The sequence below is a fragment of the Hyperolius riggenbachi genome, chromosome 4 (assembly GCF_040937935.1).
Source record: "Hyperolius riggenbachi isolate aHypRig1 chromosome 4, aHypRig1.pri, whole genome shotgun sequence".
NCBI classification, from domain to species: Eukaryota; Metazoa; Chordata; class Amphibia; order Anura; family Hyperoliidae; genus Hyperolius; species Hyperolius riggenbachi.
Window position 1 is genome coordinate 439,174,958 of NC_090649.1, and position 20,533 is coordinate 439,195,490.

Genomic DNA, 20,533 nt, shown 5'->3' on the forward strand with positions numbered 1-20,533 from the left:
TGTGTCTCATGCTCCCTGTCACCTCCTTTCAGCCAAAAAGATGGCTGCCCCCATGAAAAAGATGGCTGTCACTCCCAAACACCGCCTCTATCCCCTCCTATTTTCCCTCAGTCAGCCACTCACTTGTTCCTGTCAATGATGAGCGAGACATCATTGGGGGTGGGCCCAGATGTGGTTCCTGCTTAAACTACATAATGACTGCCAGGCAATGGAATGGTTGTCCACCACTAGGGAAGAGTTGTTTCCATGGGAATTCACAGTGTGACTTGCACCCCAAGGCGCAGCCCCCCTCTCAAGCTTTATTAGCCCCTTCATGGTACAGGTCATGAACGTGATGTTGGCCAGGGTCTGCGGGGTATTTAGCAGGGAATTCTCCACCTTTTTAAAAGCATACTTATTAAGGTCAAAAGGCACTCAAAATATTGCAGTAACAGCAGAGGGAAAACACAGTACCCTGTATGTAACAGCCACACTGGTGAGGACAAGCCAGAGTGTTTGGCCCAGCCAAAGGTCTCTCTTAGGGCCCGTTCACACTGCACGCGTTTCCAGCCGCGTTTTGGAAACGCGTGCAGGTGGCCAAAACGCACGACATCAGACATTGCATAGAGTGCAATGTCTGATGTTCACACTGCATGCGTTCCGGACCTGTGCGGTCCGGGAACGCATGCTGCACGCAGATTTTGCAAAAACGCGTGGCTGTCCCATTCACTTTTCAGTGATGGGATCAGCCACGCAACGCACACAAACGCGGATGGCCATGCGTTCGTACGCGTTGCGGTCCGCACGCGTGGCCATCCGCATTTCTGATCTGAACGGGCCCTTACTGTGTGAAAGATGTATTCTCATATCTGTGATCTGCAGTGAGGTCTGTGTTGAGATCAGTTGGGTGCAGGAATGGGCAAAAACATAAACAAAAGGTAGTATAATTACTTCCTCGGCATAGGTTGCTAAGCTCACCACAAAATAAGAAAATGCTGTTAGGCCTGCACGCAGATTGAATGCAGAATGGATGCAGAAAAACTGACTCCAATAAATGCCTATGGGAAAATCTGCATCAGAAAAATAGCGTTTAGTGGAAACAGGCCCATAGGCATTCATTGGAGTCAGTTGTTCTGCATCCATTCTGCTTCCAATCTGCGTGTAGTGGAAACAGGCCCTTAGACTGTTTGAATGCTTTTCTTCCCCACATGTTTTTCTCTTAGTAGGTTTTATGCTGTAATTAATCTTTTCGAGCAGAGAAGAGATGCTGAGCTTCATACCACAACAATCGACCCATCAGTGCGATGGGTCAATTGTTAATTTCGGAATGGTTTTCAGATCAGTACCACACAAAATTGATCCCGAACTTGATCAGGATCAGGAGCAACAAGCTGAAATTTATTGATCGACCCATTGATCTGCTGGGAAAATTGTATTGCGTCTAATAGCCTTAACAGAAATCTTTGAGTCTGATCCTGCATCCACCAACCACTAGAGGTCAGTGTTGGAAGACAGACTGCTCCTTGTGCATGGCAGAGAACCTTTATCCTGATATCCTGTTCCCCAACAAAGACCTCTATTGCCTGAAGGGAGGGAGAGCAGACCGCTATCAACAAGCATCTCAGCTATTATAGGCTCTACACGCTGGAGTTCAATCTACAAATATATGTCATGTTATATATATATATATATATATATATATATATATATATATATATATATATATGTTACGGCCAGAACCCGAAGTTTGGCCAGAACTAGAAGTGGCCGGCCACTTCGGGTTCTGGCCGGCCAATGCGCGAACTGGCCGCTGCGCTGCGGCCAATGTGAGGAATGAAACAATTCCTGTAAGGTTTAATGTGATGTTGTGGCCGCAGCGCAGCAGGGTAAATGTATCCCACATCTTTACTTTATTCAATGGCATTAAGCCGCCCGGCTTTTTCCCTCTGCCTCTCTCTCCTCCCCCCGCCTCTCTCTTCCTTCTCTTATGGGCAGCGGGCGGGGGACACGCGTGTCCAGGAGAGTCGTTCGTCGCGGCAGGAGAGCAGAGCGGGGAGGCTGCAGACATCGCTTCTGCCAGCACCCGCTCTGCAAGAACGGCAGGATTCCCCTGCCGCGACGAACGACTCCGGAGGGACACGCGTGTCCCTGGCCCGGCTGTGCCCAACTGCCCATAAAGAGAAGGAGAGAGAGAGGCGGGGGGAGGAGAGAGAGGCGGGGGGAGGAGAGAGAGAGGCGGAGGGAAAAAGCCGGGCGGCTTAATGCCATTGAATAAAGTAAAGATGTGTGATACATTTACCCGCTGCGCTGCGGCCACAACATCACATTAAACCTTACAGGAATTGTTTCATTCCTCACATTGGCCGCAGCGCAGCGGCCAGTTCGCGCATTGGCCGGCCAGAACCCGAAGTGGCCGGCCACTTCTAGTTCTGGCCAAACTTCGGGTTCTGGCCGTAACATATATAAACTGATAATACATTTATCCTCTAGGCTGTATTAACAGTGGGACGTCACGTTTTAATGCGGCGGTAAAGTCGCAACGTGCAAGCAGTGAGTTACCACAACGCAAAATTTTTTTAACGCAACTTTAAAGGGACTCCGAGCTCTGATTAAAAATAAAATTTGAACTTACCCGGGGCTTTCTCCATCCCAGCCCTGGTCGGGACGTCCCACGCCGGCCTCCTGGCTCTTCTCCCGGCGGCTGTCCGCATAGCGCGGACAGGCCGGGCCCCCGGGCGACACTGGCGAGTGTCGGGGCTTCTTCTTCCTCATACGTCACGAATGACGTCACACGCCGGCCGCCGCGCGTCATGACGGCGGCCGGCGTGACAGCACGACGCATGCGCGGTTTAATCGCGCATGCGCCGTGCTGTCACGCCGGCCGCCGTCATGACGCGCGGCGGCCAGCGTGTGACGTCATTCGTGACGTATGGGGAAGAAGAAGCCCCGACACTCGCCAGTGTCGCCCGGGGGCCCGGCCTGTCCGCGCTATGCGGACAGCCGCCGGGAGAAGAGCCAGGAGGCCGGCGTGGGACGTCCCGACCAGGGCTGGGATGGAGAAAGCCCCGGGTAAGTTCAAATTTTATTTTTAATCAGAGCTCGGAGTCCCTTTAACGTTGCACTGTGAATGGCCCATAGGATTAGCATTGCAGTGCGCTAAGCTGTGTTATAAGACTTAATAACGTGTGACCATAACGTTCCACTGTGAATGCAACCTAAATTCACAGGTTCTTATCATGTGGCAGACATACCCCAAGAGCAGTGGCGTAGCTAAGGAACTTTGGCCCCTGTGCAAGTTTTCACAAAGCATTCTATACATAACAATTCATATGGCGCAACAAAACCTGCCAAGGACAGCTGCAGTGTCAAAGAGATGTATGCAGGTAAGGAGAACAGTTTTGTTAATGATTACCACTATTCAAACCATATATACAGTGGTGTGAAAAACTATTTGCCCCCTTCCTGATTTCTTATTCTTTTGCATGTTTGTCACACTTAAATGTTTCTGCTCATCAAAAACCGTTAACTATTAGTCAAAGATAACATAATTGAACACAAAATGCAGTTTTAAATTATGGTTTTTATTATTTAGTGAGAAAAATAACCTCAAAACCTACATGGCCCTGTGGGAAAAAGAAATTGCCCCCTGAACCTAATAACTGGTTGGGCCACCCTTAGCAGCAATAACTGCAATCAAGCGTTTGCGATAACTTGCAACGAGTCTTTTACAGCGCTCTGGAGGAATTTTGGCCCACTCATCTTTGCAGAATTGTTGTAATTCAGCTTTATTTGAGGGTTTTCTAGCATGAACCGCCTTTTTAAGGTCATGCCACAACATCTCAATAGGATTCAGGTCAGGACTTTGACTAGGCCACTCCAAAGTCTTCATTTTGTTTTTCTTCAGCCATTCAGAGGTGCATTTGCTGGTGTGTTTTGGGTCATTGTCCTGCTGCAGCACCCAAGATCGCTTCAGCTTGAGTTGAAAATCAGATGGCCAGACATTCTCCTTCAGGATTTTTTGGTAGACAGTAGAATTCATGGTTCCATCTATCACAGCAAGCCTTCCAGGTCCTGAAGCAGCAAAACAACCCCAGACCATCACACTACCACCACCATATTTTACTGTTGGTATGATGTTCTTTTGCTGAAATGCTGTGTTACTTCTATGCCAGATGTAACAGGACACGCAACTTCCAAAAAGTTCAACTTTTGTCTCATCACAAGGTATTTTCCCAAAAGTCTTGCCAATCATTGAGATGTTTTTTTAGCAAAACTGAGACGAGCCTTAATGTTCTTTTTGCTTAAAAGTGGTTTGCGCCTTGGATATCTGCCATGCAGACCGTTTTTGCCCAGTCTCTTTCTTATGGTGGAGTCATGAACAATGACTTTAATTGAGGCAAGTGAGGCCTGCAGTTCTTTAGATGTTGTCCTGGGGTCTTTTGTGGCCTCTCGCATGAGTTTTCTCTGCGCTCTTGGGGTAATTTTGGTCGGCCAGCCACTCCTGGGAAGGTTCATCACTGTTCCATGTTTTTGCCATTTGTGGATAATGGCTCACACTGTGGTTCGCTGGAGTCCCAAAGCTTTAGAAATGGCTTTATAATCTTTACCAGACTGATAGATCTCAATTACAGTACTTTGTTCTCATTTGTTCCTGAATTTCTTTGGATCTTGAAATGATGTCTAGCTTTTGAGGTGCTTTTGGTCTACTTCTCTGTGTCAGATAGCTCCTATTTTAGTGATTTCTTGATTGAAACAGGTGTGGCAGTAATCAGGCCTGGGGGTGACTACAGACATTTAACTCAGGTGTGATAAACCACAGTTAAGTTATTTTTTAACTAGGGGGGCAATCACTTTTTCACACAGGGCCATGAAGATTTGGAGTTTTTTTTCTCACTAAATAATAAAAACCATCATTTAAAACTGCATTTTGTGTTCAATTATGTTATCTTTGACTAATAGTTAACGGTTTTTGATGAGCAGAAACATTTAAGTGTGACAAACATGCAAAAGAATAAGAAATCAGGAAGGGGGCAAATAGTTTTTCACACCACTGTAGATGGGATCAGTACCAGCAGAGAACCAATAAGGATCTAATATTGCAGTTGAGGAAGATAACCCCTCTGGTCCAACGTCCCTGGTGCGGTCACAACCTCTGCATTCCCTACTGCTATGCCACTGCCCAAGAGGTACATTATTATATTATTCCCACATACTGGGAACTTTAAGGCTGGTTTCACACTGGAAACCGGCGGTATACAAGTGTTGCGGTGCGATGAATGCCTTGCACAGCAACCCTAAAAACACCCATCGGGGATTACCAGGGAAATGCGCGGTAATCCCTCTTATGTCGGCAAGCCAAGAAGGAAGTGGGGCTCTCTAACGCTCACTTCCTGTGGCTGAAAATCAAATTGTGCGGAAGTGTATTAAAAAAAAAAAAATGATCCCGCACATTCGCTTGCCGCAAGGCTAACCCTGTACAATTTTAAAAAAATATGCTTCTAGTTTGCTGCACATCACTGTGCACGTTGCCCAGCAACGCACTTGGCAAAATAGGCCGACGCAACCCGCCAGTGTGAAAGTACCTTAATCAGTCCTAAAGCACCATATTCTGAACAGACAGTGTAGTGTAGCAATACTATACATTTATTACAAATACATTGGAAACAAGGGTAACTCCTCATCCCATGCGAACAAGAACAATCAGGTTAGGATTCAACTGTCAAATAACATCAATGATCACAAAACGGAACATTACCTGGATCCCCTGGTAAGCAGCAAATGAAACCGAGTGAGAACTTAGTACAAGTTTGCTGAGAATACCTGAGCATGCGTTTCATGCAAAGCGAGGGTTAAATAAGCTTTGATTTGCTGGACAAATCAAATGAACGCATGCCAGCGGTCTGAGGCGGAGGGAACACCCACATCATTGATATGAATCATGATATAAATCACAAGTCATGTGACAATAGCTTGGGAGTGCAGGAGAGGGTCAGAACAGTGGGGCCTATTTACTATGGTCACGTTGTTGTTTTTGTTTTGTTTTTGTTTTGTATTAACAAGTCACGGTACCCACAATAAAAGTAAAACACACACAGGTTCCCATCTGACTAAACAATGAGGATAGAAACAGCTGTGATCTCGCATTTACTATAACCTGATTCAACTGCTGCACCGGTGTTAAAAGCTATGGGAAACTTTGAATCTGTTTCCTTTTTCAGTCCATAGTAACTGGTTAGTGAGTTGCCTTTCCTGTACCCTAGATCCTTTGTGATAACAGACACTAAGGGCCCATTCACACCTAAAATTGCTAGCCACTAGCGATTTGCGGTAGCGTTTTCTGCGGGTGATTTTTCTGCGATTGAACGCGGAAAAATCACTGTACAAATTTGCGTTTTGGAGCGATCGCGATTAGCGTTTCTATATATGCTAATGGCGATCGCTCCTAAATCGCCAGAAAAATGCTGCATGCAACACGTTTGCGATTAGCGATAATCGCGGAACACCCGCGGTTAACGCTAATCACTCAAGTGTGAACACTGCCATAGACTAATATAGCACTAGCTAGCGCTTTAGCGATTAGCGGGAATCGCACGATTCCCGCCTAGGTGTGAAAGGGACCTAATAAAACGGAACTGTTAGGAATACATGAGAGTTAAAAGTCTTGTTAAAGGGATACTGAGCAGTCTCTGAAAAAAGAAAACTGGACTTACCGGGGGCTTCCTCTAGCCCACCGTAGCTCGCAAGGCCCCCCAGCCTCCTCTCCTGGTCCCGCTGATGGCACCGGTAACGTGACGACTTCGGGTGAAGTTGCAGGCGCTCGCCCCCGATGCGTAGCCAGTGCGTCATTGCGCTAGCCGCCGTAAGGACGCATGTGCGTTTCTCTAAAGACTGATGCGACAGCTACGCAGCGGGGCTGGGCACGAGCGAATTTCCCTGAAGTCGCTGCATTACCGGAGCCGCCAGCAGTACTGGGAGAGGAGCCAGGGGGCCTCGTGGGCTACGGTGGGCTGGAAGCCCCATGTAAGTCCGGTTTTCTTTTTTCAGAGACTGTTCAGTATCCCTTTTAAGCAATTCTGAAGCTGAAAAAAAATTATGATATAATGAATTGTATGTGTAGTACAGATAATAAATAGAACATTAGAAGCAAAGAAAAGAGTCTCATATTTTTATTTTCAGTTATGTAGCTTTTTTATAACAATGTATAATTTCTGTCACATTTGCAGTTTTAAAACCACACTCTCTGCCTGTTAAAGAAAACCTGTACTGAAAAAAAGTTCCCCTGGGGGGTACTCACCTCAGTAGGGGGAAGCCTCTGGACCCTATTGAGACTTCTCCCGTCCTGTGTCCCACGGCGGTCCCGCTGCAGCCCACGGAACGCACAGGCGACAAATCCGACAGCCTGTGCAATATGTACCTTTTCTGGCTCCAGTGGGGGCGCTGTTGCAGCTTTTCCCACGGAGATAGGCGAAAATAGCCGATCTCCGTCGGGTCCGCTCTACTGCGCAGGCGCAGGAGAGTTGCGCCTGTGCAGTAGAGCGGCCCGACGGAGATCGGCTATTTTCGCCTATCTCCGTGCAGAGATCGGATACTGCGCCTGAGCTGGAGCCAAGAGGTAAATATTTACATTGCCGCCGCTCCGGAAGGATTTTCGCCGCCGCCCCGTGGGACCGAGGAGTACGGGGGAAGCCTCAATAGGATCCAGAGGCTTCCCCCACCCGAGGTGAGTACCCCCCAGGGGAGGTTTTTTCATTACAAATTTTCTTTAAGCTATAAAACAAAGCAGAAATAATGACCCTTTGAACTTTCCTGCAGTAAAACCTTATCCCAAGCTGTCTCTCGCTGTTTCTTGGCTGCTTAAAGAGAACCAGAGGTGTGTTTAAAGAATGTTATCTGCATACAGAGGCTGGATCTGCCTATACAGCCCAGCCTCTGTTGCTATCCCAAATCCCACTAAGGTCCCCCTGCACTCTGCAATCCCTCATAAATCACAGCCGTGCTGTGAGGCTGTGTTTACATCTGTAGTGTCAGTCTCAGATGCTCCCCCGCCTCCTGCATAGCTCCGGTCCCTGCCCCCGTCCCTTCCCTCCAATCAGCAGGGAGGGAAGGGATGCAGGCGGGGACCGGAGTTCTGCAGGAGGCGGGGAGAGCAGCAGACTGACACTATAGAGATAAACACAGCCAGCTCTGACAAGCTGTTTGTCAGCAGCGTGGCTGTGATTTATGAGGGATTGCAGAGTGCAGGGGGACCTTAGTGGGGTTTGGGATAGCAACAGAGGCTGGGCTGTATAGGCAGATCCAGCCTCTGTATGCAGATAATATTCTTCAAACCGACCTCGGGTTCTCTTTAAGTGCCTAAAAAACAGGATTGTATTGGACCCACTGGGTCGAATAGCTCAGAGAAGCTCTTCTGCATAGATAACAACTGAAATTTTTTTCTCTCTTCCTGTACTGGAAAACAATAGGAGACTCTTTTCTTTGCTACTAATGCTTTATTTCTTAGATGTACTACACATACAATTCATTAAGGGGCCCATACACTGGTCGATTTCAGCCATCAATCGATTCTATCAAATCTATCGATCGATCTGTGGCCGATTTTGATCGATTTGATCTATCTGACAGGATGGAAAATCTAGGTCGATCTGCTGCTGGCCCATAGAGTTGCATTGGATCGAATGGTCCAATAAAGCATTTAGATCGATTCCCAATAGATTTCATTCTGAAATCTATTGGAAATCTGTTCCTAGTGTGTGGCACGCATCAAATAGACTCCTGTCAGATTCGACTTGACAGGCATCTGACAAATCTATCTGATGGTCGAATCTGCTGCAAATCTATAAGTGTATGGCCACCTTTATCTCATAAGTTTATTTTCGCTTCAGGTTTGCTATAAGTGATAGTTTTGGCAGCACTGGAACATATTGTGTTACCAGCAGTGAAATCCGACAGACGGACAAATACAACATAAAGGGGGTCACCAGTAGAGATGGTCAAAGAGATTCAAATATTTTTGACTTTCATGCAAATTGAATGCAACCATATGCAGTTTTGAATTGGACCAATCAAAATCTCCAGGAAGTGCATTTCATTGGCACCATTGTAAATTGCATACAATTTGCTAGAATTATTTGCATGTCATCAAACATCTCTAATTAGCGGCAAATTCCCCAGCAAGTGCACCTGTCTCGAATTGTAATCAAAAACACAGACAACAGGGGAAAATATTAGCAAATGAAAGCTGCAGACCCAACTATCACGGCTTCTTCGTTCTGTGCTGATAATGAACAATATAAACAGATATGTATAGCCATAGACACAGTAGATCCACGCTGCACTGCTTCCTTCCATTTTAATGGCTAGCTCCCAGGTCAACACTCATGTTTGCATGTCATTTATATTATGTCATTTTATATAGTGGTTCCCATCTGATAAGATGACCTCATCGCGGTGGAAAGGTCTAGTACAAAATCCTTTGCATGCAAATTATTTTGGAAGCAAACATCCTCCATAAGGTGTTTAGCACCTGTGCTGTAATGAGTGCAGTTGTATTTATAGGAGGCCTTGCAGCTCTATGCAGATAGTGTAAATCAGGTGCAACTTGGTTTAGATGCACAGCCGTTACTCTCTACTGTGTACAAAAGTGTACGTTTTTATTGTTTTGCTATAGATAAACTGAGAATTCACGGCTGCTCTACAAACCAAGACCAGCTGCATGTGAGATACTTTCAGGATGCCACTAAACTGAAGTTTAGAAAGACAGGAATGTGCAACCTCACTTTGAAAATAAGTTTTATTGTGGAAATTCAGATTATTACAGGTGTCTGATTGCATTTGATCTTTCTAAATGCCCAGTCCATGCAAAACTCATATTTATACTGTTTTTGTAGAAGCTAGTGAACTGGTTAACGTACTGTCCTGCCACTGCCAGCACCAGAAAAGTATTAAAGGGAACCCGAGGTGAGAGGTATATGGAGGCTGCCATATTTATTTCCTTTTAAACCATACCAGTAGCCTGGCAGTCCTCCTGACCCTGTGTCTCTAATACTTTTAGCCACAGACCCTGAACAGGCATGCAGCAGATCAGGTACTGAGTCAGCTGACTCAGGTTTTACTGGATTAACCTTATTCTTGTTCCAGGGTTTTGACTCAGACACTACTTATGCCATAAGATCAACAGGGCTTCCAGGCAACTGGTATTGTTTAAAAGGAAATAAATATGGCAGCCTCCATATACCTCTCACCTCGGGTATCCTTTAAAGGATACCCGAAGTGACATGTGACATGATGAAATAGACATGTGTATGTACAGTGCATAGCACACAATTAACTATCCTGTGTTCCTTTTTTTTCTCTGCCTGAAAGAGTTAAATATCAGGTATGTAATTGGCTGACTCAGACAGGAAGCGACTACAGTGTGACCCTCACTGATAAGAAATTCCCCTTTTTACCGCTTTCTTGCTCTCAGAAGCCATTTTCTGCTAGGAAAGTGTTTTATAGTTGGAATTTCTCATCAGTGAGGGTCACACTGTAGTCACTTCCTGTCTGAGTCAGGACTGAGTCAGCCACTTACATATATTTAACTCTTTCAGGCAGAGAAAGAAAAACAGGAACACAGCATAGTTATTTGTTTAAAATGCTTACCTGAGGAAAATGTATGCGTGCTCTAACACCAAGCCTTAACCCTAGCAAGTCTGGCTCTGCAAATTTGGCTCAATTGGCTATTCATGAGGCAATGCTCATGCAAATATGCATTTGCTTTCGCACGCCAAACTATGCAGGGTCAAAAAACGAATACCGCAAAGCGGTCGCCCTGCGGGAATTCGTTCATGCCACATAAGCACTATCCAGGAGCGCCACGGGGATGCTTCCCAATGCCCCCATACAACCGGGGGACCGCGGGGTCCCAGGCACTCTCACCGCCTGGGAACCACAGCAGCACCCCGGAGGGGGAGGCTGGGTGGCGCAGGCGACCCCCCCAAGCGTGGCCAGCGCCGGGGGAGCCGTCCGCTTCAACCTCCCAATATTAAAAACAGGCACTTACCTTAACGTCCATTGCGTTCTGCTACATGCGCATTAACTTGGGGGCACCACCTGAGAAAGGAGTGAAGCATGGGTCACTCCACGCTTTAGAGCTCAGGGGTGGCTCACACACAACACTCCATAGGGGGGGGAAGGACATATGCAAACAACTCACTCCAGGGCTCACACCACCAGAGCAAGCCATCTTCCACCTGTCTCCCCGTGGCGCTCCTGGATAGGGCTAATGTGGCATGAACTAATTCCCGCAGGGCGACCGCTTTGCGGTATTCGTTTTTTGACCCTGCATAGTTTGGCGTGCGAAAGCAAATGCATATTTGCATGAGCATTGCCTCATGAATAGCCAATTGAGCCAGATTTGCAGAGCCAGACTTGCTAGGGTTAAAACTTGGTGTTAAGAGCACGCATACATTTTTCCTCAGGTAAGCATAGTTATTTGTTTGCTTGGCACTGACTGTACATACACGTCTCTCTCACCATGTCACGTCACTTCGGGTATCCTTTAAGATGAAATGGGGCCCCTTAGCAAGAGAGCAATTTTTGCCCACCACTGATAACCACCTGGCTTTTTGTTGGTAAGATTTGGTGGGGGCTAGCATCCACCAGGCCCCTAGACTCTCACCAGGCCCTCAGCAACTGCCTAGTTTTGCCTTGAGGATGATCTGGCTCTGGCCAGCACAATGAGGTTTCAGCTGAACCCATACTTTATGACCACATTTGCATGCTTTGCTCAAGACAATTGTTGAACTATTCTGTCTGTATTACTTTACATGGTTAAATCAAGTGTTGTTATATCCGCATGCATATGCATATGATATATCCCTTAGGAATTCCACCGGTGAGTATACACTGATATAGCTAACCCAATCAACAAATAGATTGAGGTTACAAATATTTTATTACAACTCAGCTTGTGCTACTTTACAGTGAAAGCGGTGTGCCAGCGTATCAGTGACCCCCCCCCCCCCACAGATGTGGTGCCAATACAATGTAACAGCAACGCCTCCCTTGCAGCGCACCACTGCATGCATTCTCAGCAGATGCACTGCTATTACACTAAAAAGGCACAAATTCTGCCTGGCAACAGATGCACTGGTGCACAGAATTTACTGTAAACCGGCCCTAAAGTTGTCTATTAAAGGGATACTGTAGGGGGGTCGGCGAAAAATGAGCTGAACTTACCCGGGGCTTCTAATGGTCCCCCGCAGACATCCTGTGTTGGCGCAGCCACTCACCGATGCTCTGGCCCCGCCTCCAGTTCACTTCTGGAATTTCTGACTTTAAAGTCATAAAACCACTGCGCCTGCACGCCCGTGTCCTCGCTCCCGCTGATGTCACCAGGAGTGTACTGCGCAGACACAGACCATACTGGGCCTGCGCTGTGCGCTCTTGGTGACATCAGCGGGATCGAGGACACGGCAACGCAGGCGCAGTGGTTTTCAGACTTTAAAGTCTGAAATTCCAGAAGTGAACCGGAGGCGGGGGCGGAGCATCGGTGAGTGGCTGCGCCAACACAGGATGTCTGCGGGGGACCGTTAGAAGCCCCGGGTAAGTTCAACTCATTTTCCCCTGACCCCCCTACAGTATCCCTTTAACAACACAATCCCACGGGCAATCGATTGTTTCCAATTACCGGCCAAATTCCCACTAATCAATTTGATCAGATTAATGGACTTGATCCATTTTTCGGAACAATGCCATCGATCTGATCGGATCGGTTAATGGGCATGACTGATTGTTTCTGATAAATTACCAGAAATATTCGATCGGCCGCGGGATCGTATCATTAATAGGGATAGGATAAAGGGGAAAGAGGCGTCCAGAGAAGATAAAATGTGTTAAAAACAAATGAAATGAAAAAAAATGAGGTGGCTTACCTAATAGTGCTTGTAGCCACAAATAAGGCGCCTTATTTGTGGCTACAAGCTCTATAAGGCACTGCTATTTGGCCTGAGGAAGTGGGTATGCACTCACGAAATGCGTTGCCAGTGCAATAAAATTCTATTAATACGTGATTTTGTCTTCATGGAGGTAAGCCACCTCACTTTTTTCCTTTTATTTGTTTTTAACACATTTTATCTTCTATGGGTGCCTCTTTCCCCTTTATCCTGTGCCTTCACCCTCCTTTTGGAGGGGGATCAACCCTCTTTGACCAATTTAGGTAATTTGATTTGCTTTTTATCAAGAGTGCAACCATCACCAGCTGGTCACCCGAGTGGAGTCGGGGTTATACATCTCCACCTGCTTCTAGTGGTCGGTTGCCCTTCTGTAACCCACCTTTGTGAGTATAATCCATCTGCATATTTTACATACTTCTGGTACTGTGACATACTGCACCATTTGGGCTCCTGTTCTGTTTTCTTTCTGCAGGGTGCAATTTTTATTTTCCCTACTTTTTGTCCATTAATAGGAATGGTCAGTGAGATGCAAATACATTCGATTTGATGCAGCAGTATGAAAATTTTGTATGCAAATTTATGCAGTCTGAACATGAAGCAATCACATCCTTTTTCAAGCTGCAAACATTTCAACTTGAAATTATCTGCATGTCATTTACCATCCCTAATGGCCCCTTTTAGAGTTTTGGAATACTTGATAAAATCTCATCTGCGGCCCCGAATAACTTTTTTTTTTTTTTTAACTTTCTATACACTAGAAATAAATTTGCATAGAACTAAATATTGTAATCTACACAATCAGCAGAGGCATTAAAATATCACCCTGCCCTGCTGTACCAGAACCCATTCACACAGAATATTGGCAAGAAACGTTCATTCTGGATTGCTATGTTTATGGCTTAGTATATAGGCCCCAGTGTGCAAGCAGCTTCATCGGTCGTGAATTAGGGACACAGATAAGCACTACTGATGGGAGCAGAGAGGAATACTAGTAGCAGATGCAGATGCAGCTTCAGCTAGATTATTTGCACATCTTTATCCTGTATATAATAAACAAAGACTCCACATTCCTTTTACTGGTATATCAAACCTTCAGAAAACATGTTTTCTTGCAAGCTGCTTCACTACAGCGTAACACATAACACAATTGCACAGATAGAAATCCCATAGCCCCACGGATCGTTACACTTGGGGATTCAGGGTTGTCAGTAACTCAGAGAGGAAGATCTATTTACTGTCCCCTTACACCTGTGCGGTAAGAGGAGTCTGACGTTTGCATCGCACTACTTGTGTCTTTGGCTTTGGAATTCACCACATTCCTATGGAGAATTCATTAGAGAAAGTATTACAAAGCAAGTCTGTATACTGCTCCCTCTAGTCAGCTCATGATAGGAAATCTTGGCACATTGCTAAACTGTAAAGACCTAGCGAGATAGAAAATTCTGATCTGTTCCACCACATCTTTTTAGCTTACAGGAAGTTTCGAGACCAAAATAAAATGAAAATTGAATTAGGAGTTAGGCCCCTTTCACAGTGGGACATTTTCATTGTGGTGTGTTACCATACTTTACATTTTTTGGCTCGCATTGTGCGTGCACGGCGTATTTTGACAATGCACTTCCCATTACCGTTACAGGAAGTGAGCGCGAGAGAGCATTACTTCTTTCTTGGCTTGCAGCTAGAAGTGAGATGAACACGCATTGCCGCAGTAATCTCTGAAAGCTGTTTTTGACGTTGCGGTGCGATCGCACCGCAACAAAACCACTGGTTTACAGTGTGAAACTGGCATCAGGGTTATATTCACTAATGATCGGTTAAAGTTACATGTGCAGACAAATTATATCGGATGTTACACAAACTACGTAACGCATGTTCAACACTTGCTTGCTTGTGTTATACGCAATGCGCAAATACCGTCACAGAGGTTATAAAACTCATTCTGCTAACTGTCTCTGTACCCAGTGTACGTACATTCTACCAGTGAATATATTCCGATGTCACTTCTGCTTTCTCTGTAAGCTAAAGCAAGAAGTTATTACAGCAAATCAGTATCTAATCGGACTGATCATATGCTAATCTATAAAGCCCCATCTACACTATACAATTTTTGTTGTGCCATTCAATTTGAATAATCAATTCGATTCGATTCAATCCGAAATGTCCGATCAGGATCGGGATTTGATTCAATTTGCCATTGTTTTGCAATGGCAAATTGAATTGAATCGAATCCCGATCCGACATGTCGGATTGAATCGAATCGATGAATCGAATCTATGAATCAATTCGGTGACCTTAGATTCGATTCAGGATTAGGGATACCTGCTCCCCTCTCTTCCATAACAGGGTAGCTCAGGACTGCTTGGCGTTGGAAGCAGGTAGAATAGATTGCTCCTCTGTGCACTCTGCATTATTGGGGGGCGAAGAGGGGAGAGGACATACTGGCCACACATGCTATGGATGGGGGGAGGTTACAGTAGCCACAGCTGTTGGCATGGGGCAGGGGAGCTATCATACTACACTTCTTGTGTGCGCATGAGGGTTGTGTTGGCAGCATTCCCTACTTTACAATCAAATTTGCATTCTTGTACGGCGCAAAAAAACAAACCCGCTATTCAATACAAACGTTTGCTTTAAAGTGTTACTTTTTACAGTTAATAGCAGAAAAGTAAAAAAAACAAACACTCAAAATCTGAAATATAATTTCATTTCAATCCCCTGTTGACGCTGACCATTCCCCGGACAGCCCCAAGGACATTATGGCTATATGGCAATACACGGCCAACAGCAATGGTGGCAGCGCTGGCCTGTTAAACAACACATGAGATTGTTGCGTACATACAGTATGTCTTTTACCCACTTCACAGCTGAGGGGTTTTACCCCTGAAACGCCAGAGCAATTTTTACCCTTCAGCGCTCCTTCCATTCATTCGTCTATAACTTTATTATTACTTATCGCAATGAAATGAACTATATCTTGTTTTGTTTTTTCGCCACCAATTAGGCTTTCTTTAGGTGGGACATTATGCCAATAATTATTTTATTCTAAATGTGTTTTAATGGGAAAATAGGAAAAACGTGGGGAAAAAAATCATTATGTTTCAGTTTTCGGCCATTATAGTTTTTAAATAAACTAAACTAAATAAGCTACTGTAATTAAAACCCATGAAATTTATTTGCCCTTTTGTCCCGGTTATAAAACCGTTTAAATTATGTCCCTGTCACAATGTTTGGCACCAATATTTGTCTTTTTTTCAGTTTTGCATCCATCCCTAATTACAAGCCCATAGTTTATAAAGTAACAGTGTTATACCCGCTTGACATAAATATTTAAAAAGTTCAGTCCCTAAGGTAACTATTTATGGGTTTTTTTTTAATTGTAATTTTGTTTTTTGTTTTTTTAATTACAAAAAAAAATAATTGGGGAGTGTGGGAGGTAATGAGTTAATTTATTGTGTTAAACTAATGTATGTGTATGTGAAAAATGCTTTAGGGTGTAGTTTTACTATTTGGCCACAAGATGTCCACAGCGATTTTTTGTTCATGCGACCTGCAAGCGTCCGGAAGTATGCTTGCAGGGAGCACAATGAGGCTGGGAAAATCACAATGATCACGCTGCTACTCGTAGAAGCAGCTGATCATTGCGGGGGCTTAGATCAACAAACGGGAACGTTTTTTTCCAGTTCATTGATCTCCGTGCAAGCGGGCGGCGCGTGCACGAGCGCGGACAGCGGCGGTAGCGCGGGAGGTGCGGATATCTCCGTCCCTGGGGGTGAAAAGATGGAAAAAGGGACAGAGATATCCGCAGCAGTGGGTGTAAAGTGGTTAAACATTCTCTGTGACATTTGTGTCAAGAAAAATGTTCATAAAAACATCTCAGCAATTTTTTTTTCAGATTCCCCTTCTGAAAAATAACATCCAACATAGTCCACTGCATTGGGTGGTACGTTGAAGATGGGGAACAACAATGTGCACCCCTGTCTTCTCTGTTAAAGAAGTGCATCACTGAATGAAGCAGGAAGAGGAAGTGACACGCATAGCCATTGCAAGAGGCTCCTCGAGAGGGGTCATAGCACGACTTTGTTGAGGTGCTCGGAGTCCCTTTAAGCGCTTCTTTATATTGTAAGCATTTTTACAGACCACTTGCAAATTGCGGTCTTGCAAGCTGTCTGCAAGCATTTAATTTTTTTACATTTTTATTATTTTTTTGTTCTTTTTGGTACTTTTTCAGCCGCACTGACATGAGCCTCACGTCCGCGGCAGGTGCTGCTGTAGCCGCAGGGACGTGAGGCTCACGTTCTTACAGTGTGTGGGGCTGCGCGCGCGCGTGAGGGCAGAATGATCGCGATGGTCCTGGTGACAGGAGGGATTGGTGGCAGGGGACAGGGGAAATCCCCTGAGCCAATCCATGCATGTCCACCGAAAATCAATGAGATGCCTGCGTCACTTCCAAGTGTAACAGCCACGAATTACTTCCTACTTAGCGTACTTGTTGTACGCGAATAGGAAATAATGCGCAAAGACATCTTGTGGCCAAATAGTAAAATTACACCTACATACACTAGGGACTAAACATTTTTTAATATGTAACTCAAGAGGGTATGTTATTATTAAATGATATGCTTAAAATTAGTGATGGATGTAAAACTGTAAAAATGCACCTTTGTTTCCAAATAAAATATTGTCACCATACATTGTACTAGGGAAATATTTTAAATGTTTTAATAACTGGGACTATTGAGTATATATAAAATTTGTGGGTTTTAATTACGGTAGCGTGTAGGCCTGAACGATAAATGGAATTTAAACCAAAATCGCAATCACCAAGATCACAATACCGCATGCCAGCGATGCCGCAGGTGGGTAAATGTAATTGCTGGACGAGCCTGACTCATCCTTACCATTCCTAGCTACCTTTTTAGGGGACGAGTCAGGCTTGGCCTTAACACTAGGGAGGTTAAATCTTCCTTTAATTCTTCTGTCTTCAATCTTTTTATTTGTTCTCCTTTTCTTCAAAATATTGAATTATCCACTGGGGGTGTATTTGAATTTTTGCACCAAAGATTCCTGCTGATCCACTGCCTTTGCCACCTTCTGCTGGGCATGAGAGGTGGGGAAGAGCTCCTTGTTCTAAACATTGCACAAAGGTGCTCTGCAAATAACGGGCATGGGGAAGGCTTTATACCCCCTTTTTTGCAGAGTACCCCCATTTGTGATGAACAATGTGAGCTGGTATTGCCCATGGGTGGAGCCCAACACTCTTGGGGTCTGGATATATCAGCCTGCATAGGGACAAGCAGATGATACAAAGTAAAAAAAAAAAAAAAAAAGTCCTACTTTTGACACACAGGGTGGATATGTATGCATGCATGCACGGTTACCTCTCCAGCATTCACACTGCACTGCTGCTGTGCATTTATTTGATAAATGTGCAGGTGAGCCACCATCTCTGGCTAGTGATGAACAGGGAAATGCGCATGCACATGCATACCTCCCTATTCATTCCAGTGGAGCTGTGCATGTTAATAATTCCATCATGGGTGTTATGACAACCCTCGCAATCTCTCCCAACCCATCAGAGGGCCAGAGTACATATTGCAGCAGTGCTGCGTCAGCCGGGCACCGGGCTATGCAGCAAATTGTAAAATATTGGCAATTGTAATTACCGATATTTTGCTATGTACTACCCTAAACCTAACAACCTTAACCCTTTGTTCTAGGTGCCTAACCCTAATCTCCCCTCCAGCACCTAATGCCTAACCCTAACCTCTTTTGCCCAAACGACCAATAGTTGTAGCCAATTGTCTACAAGCATTAAATGCAATGTAGTAGCCTATCGCCTACTAGCTGCATTGGGCTCCCAAATGACTGCTTGGGTCCCTGATTGCCACTAATTAACACAGGCAACTATTAGATGCCTGCAGATCACAGCGTCCAAATGACCTGATCCACCAGGGATGACTTTGCTGACTTTCAGAGTAACACAGCAGAGCTCGATACTTTGCATGTTTCCAGCAATAGGTCATGTCCACACTCCCCATATGCATGCTCTACAAGTCTCAGGAGCTAGACAATAACCCCCCTCTTGCTCTAGTCATGCGACTGGGAGGTGGCTAAAGCTATACAGTCATCGTTTGCGTGTTGTTTACGTACACTCTGCATTGCAGCTCATTCTATACTTTCACCACTGACATTATCCATATGTCTTGCTCTACAGATGTCAGGAGCTATACAATATCCAGCATGCTGCATAAGTGTACTTGGCTGGGGGGTGACCTGCGGTTATATAGTCATCCCTGGCATTGTCCATATGCATACATGTAATTAAGGCGCTAGGAAATTTGGGCTCGGGGTAAAGCTGAAAAACAGCTCACCCTGCTCCTGCAAAAAGTCCCAGTGACGTTAATTACTATACCCCCTCAAGGTTGCTATTGACACTGGGGTAAAGTCTTATTCAGCTTCCAGCTATTGCTGGCAGACAAATTTTGCAGTACTGTAATTCAAATTACGGCCTATAGGAGCGATGCCGGCACCATTTTTGCTTGACTTGGTCCATATACATGTTTTGCAGTGAAGAGCATACAATCATAAGCAAAACATTCTGTGCGCCCATTCTGCGGTGTGGGGTTGGCTGGGTCTAACCCTTTGCAGGCCAGTATGCACTCATTGTAGGGGGTTGAGGCTATATAATTACCCACAGCTAGCTCTATAGGTGCACTGTGTGCTCTGCAGGGGGACCAGAAGCACTGCACTTAAGTTCCAAACATACAAGTTTGATTTTTAAATGTTCCTTTTTTGGGGTGAGGCACTATATTTAAGTTCATACATTACAATTTTGCTATGGCTGAATGAATGTGACAGCAGCAGCAGTTTACGCTTTCAAAAACCCTCAGTACATTAAGATATGACCCAGGTAAGAGTGGTTACTGTTTGCCCATCTAATAACAAGACATTTAAAAAATTCCAGTCCAGGTTTTCAGGACTGCTTAGGTCCTCCCTCTTTAGTAAATCAACTCCATTGAGGCAACAATGTTTTCAATACACTCCTCCCAACCATCCCGGGACTGCCCCGGGTTGGGAGGCATGGTCCAGTTTCCCGCCTCACCCCGTTGTGTTCCGGGCTGCCCTCCTCTCCTGGGATAGCCGATTAGCTTTGGGAAGTCTGACAATGGACCAAAATAACACTTATGCCCTGAGATGATAGCAAGCGTGGAATAACTCGTTGATTACATTATGAATGTTTCACACCAGACTTAATGGCCACCATATGAAACCTGATTTGGGGTCCCATCATCTCTGTTGGGGTTCCCAGATAAAAATGAAATATTGGGTTGTCCTTATTTTGGGGTCTACTAAATGAAAAACACTGCATCTCTGCTGTAGGTAGGAGAAAAGTAGACTAACATAATTCTCTGCTTACACTGAACAGTAGTACAATACAACTAGAATTGCAATAATAGTAATAAATAAGTGATGGCCAGCATGACAATAAATGCGATGTATGACTGGTCAGCACATAGCTAATGTAAATGTATGGATATAATAATAGATTTTGTGTGTTTATACTTACTTGACAATGCCCTGCCTCCAAAGGAAAGCAGATTAAAACACAATACAGATAT

At 45.0% G+C, this 20,533-nt stretch overlaps 1 protein-coding gene across 2 annotated transcripts in view; it reads right to left on the minus strand.

Moving 5' to 3' along the window:
* EML6 (EMAP like 6) overlaps positions 1 to 20,533 on the minus strand; it is a 245,299-nt gene that overhangs the window by 46,247 nt on the left and 178,519 nt on the right. The gene's annotated exons all lie outside the window — the stretch shown is intronic.